A 2,959-nucleotide genomic window follows, 5' to 3' on the forward strand; every position below is an offset into this window, starting at 1 on the left:
GTCAGCCTTCTTCAGAGTTTTGCTCAAATCCTCAATTTCAGTCAGAATTTACCTGAATCACAGAAAACACACAAACTCATAGTAGCTATCACAAGATGCCTTACATTTGCTTTCCTAAACTATATAAAATCAAAAGGAAAAAAAAAATATACTATAAAGTCTACAAGAATAAATAATTAGATAGGATTGTACTTTCTCTAAGTATAGAGAATGTTTGTGAAATATTTATTTGAATTTAGCACAGCACTTATGAGTCTTGTGGCCTAGCACTTTGTCTTCCAGTATTACCACGATACACAATGCCAAGACACATAATGGTGAACTTTTCAGATTGTGACTCAGCTTTGCTAAAGTCCCCAGTTAGTGGTGTCCAGAGCTCTTAAGCCACTCTTTAGCTTTGGGATCACGACTTTTAACCATTCAGTCTCAGCTTTTCACTTGGACCTTCATGACACAAGCACATGGTTAGGGACAGCTTGATTTAGCCGCTTAGGCCTGGATTTTATTTCCTTGGGCCCTCCTATCCATTAATGCTCAAAGCCTTGGGTCCTTGCTTTAAAATTTTTGCCACTTTTTTTTTCACTGCTTTTTCCTTGCTTCAAGAATCAATTTCATGATGTTTTTCCAGATCATCAATAACATTTCTCTTTGTTCATCATTCTTTCAAGCACCAAACAATTTTAAAATCATAAACAAAGATCAAAAATATGCACTGTTCATCATTCATTCAGAAAACAAAAATTATTGCCACCATAATATAATTAAATTAAATTCACTAATAAATTCAAAAATTATGTACTTCTTGTTCTTTTGAATTAAACATTTTTTTTTAAGAGAGGTGAAAGACTAATGGATTTTATTCATAGCTTTAAGGCATGGTTACACTAATGATATGAATAGAGACACAAAAACATAGATAAACAAATACTTAAAAAACCGAAAACAGAAAGAAAATAAAGAACAGGAATGAATCACCTCTAGTGGCGTCTTCTTCTTGAAGGACCAATGATGTTCTTCAACTCTTCTATGTCCCTTCCTTGCCTTTGTTGCTCCTCCCTCATTGCTCTTTGATCTCTTTATTTCTTGAGAGTGAGGGCGTGTTCATGGTGTTCCACCCTTAGTTGTTCAACATTATGATCAAGTCTTCCAAAGAGGTACTAGTTGCTCCCAATAGTTGTTGGGAGGAAAGTGCATTCCTTGAGGTATTTGTTGATGATGGAACTTCCTCATGTTTCCTTTGAGGGCCGTGAGGAACTTCCCTTGTTTGCTCCAATCCTTTTTTGTGATGGGCTTGTCTTCTTCAATGGAGACATCTCCATCTATGATAACTCCGGCTGAATAACATAGATGGCATATGAGGTGGGGGAAGGCTAGCCGTGCCATGTATGAAGGCTTGTCGGCTATTTTGTAGAGTTCATTGGATATGATTTCATAACTTCCACTTCCTCTCCAATCATGATGCTATGAATCATGATGGCCCGATCCACAGTAACTTCAGATCGGTTGCTTGTAGGATGATGGATCTTTGATGAACTCAACCATCCTCTAGCTACAGGCTTGAGGTCCAGTCTTCTTAGTTGGACTGGTTTGCCTTTGGAGTCTACTCTCCATTGGGCCCTTCCACCAAATGTCCATTAGGACTTGTCAACCTTGATTGAAGTTGACCCTTCTTGTGTAGGGGCGTTCATCACCTTGCATCATGGGTAGATGAAACGCCAACCTCACATTTTCCGGACTGAAATCTAAGTATTTCCCCCGAACCATTGTGATATAGTTCTTTGGATTCGGGTTCATACTTTGATCATGGTTCCTAGTGATCCATGCATTAGCATAGAACTCTTGACCATCAATTTGACTGTTCAGGGGGGTAGATCCCCTCTTTTTGATTCATGTCGGATTCGGATACTCATTTTTTGAGCTGAAAGGACCTCGGGGATCACTCTTCTTGCCACAACATCATAGAAGTGGTCTTGGGCCTTGGAGATGAATCTCTCCTTCCCCATGACTCGGAAGTGGAACTTTGCCTTCCTTTCCTTTCTTGAGGAAACCGGTCTTGGTGCCATTGATGGTGAATGGAAAATAAAAAGCTTAGGCTTTTACCAACCAAACGTAAATTGCTCGTCTCGAGCAAAAAGAAAAGAAGAGTAGAAAGAAGAAGAAAATTTGGTAGAGAAGGAGAGGAGGGGGTTCGGCTATTGAGAGAAGAAGGGGTTTTTGTTGTGTGAAAATGAAGAAGAAAGGAGAGGTATTTATAGGGAGATGGAGGGTTGGGTTTCGGCCATTTTGGGTGGGAATGGGTGGGAAATTGAATTTGAATTTGATGAGGGTAGGTGGGGTTTATGGGGAAGAGGAATTGAGGTGATTGATGAAGAAGATTGGGAATTGTGACATGGGGAAATCAAATCACAAAAATAGGATTAGAAGGTAAGATGGGAAGATGGTAGGTGGGGATCCTGTGGGGTCCACAGATCCTGAGGTGGGGATCTGTGGGGTCCACAAATCCTGAGGTGAAAAGAAATACCATTCCTTCACCCTATAGGCGTGTAAATTGCCTTCATGCATCATTCTGGCGTTCAAACGCCCATTGGTGCATGTTCTGGGCGTTAAACGCCCATGTGATGCTTGTTTCTGGCGTTGAACGCCAGTTTCAAGCTTGTTTCTGGCGTTCAGCGCCAGAAAGATGCTCTGTTCTGGCGTTGAACGCCAGCCAGATGCATCTTCTGGGCGTTGAACGCCAGCCCGTGCGTCCTCCAGAGTGAAAAATTTTTTTTCTTCTGTTTTTGACTCTGTTTTATTTTTTTTTGATTTTTTTCGTGACTCCTCATGATCATGTACCTAATTCAACACAAAAATAACACCAAAACAAAATAAAATAAAATTAGATAAATAAAATTGGGTTGCCTCCCAACAAGCGCTTCTTTAATGTCAATAGCTTGACAGTGGCTCTCATGGAGCCACA

The sequence above is a fragment of the Arachis hypogaea genome, chromosome 10 (genome assembly GCF_003086295.3).
Source record: "Arachis hypogaea cultivar Tifrunner chromosome 10, arahy.Tifrunner.gnm2.J5K5, whole genome shotgun sequence".
Lineage (NCBI taxonomy): Eukaryota > Viridiplantae > Streptophyta > Magnoliopsida > Fabales > Fabaceae > Arachis > Arachis hypogaea.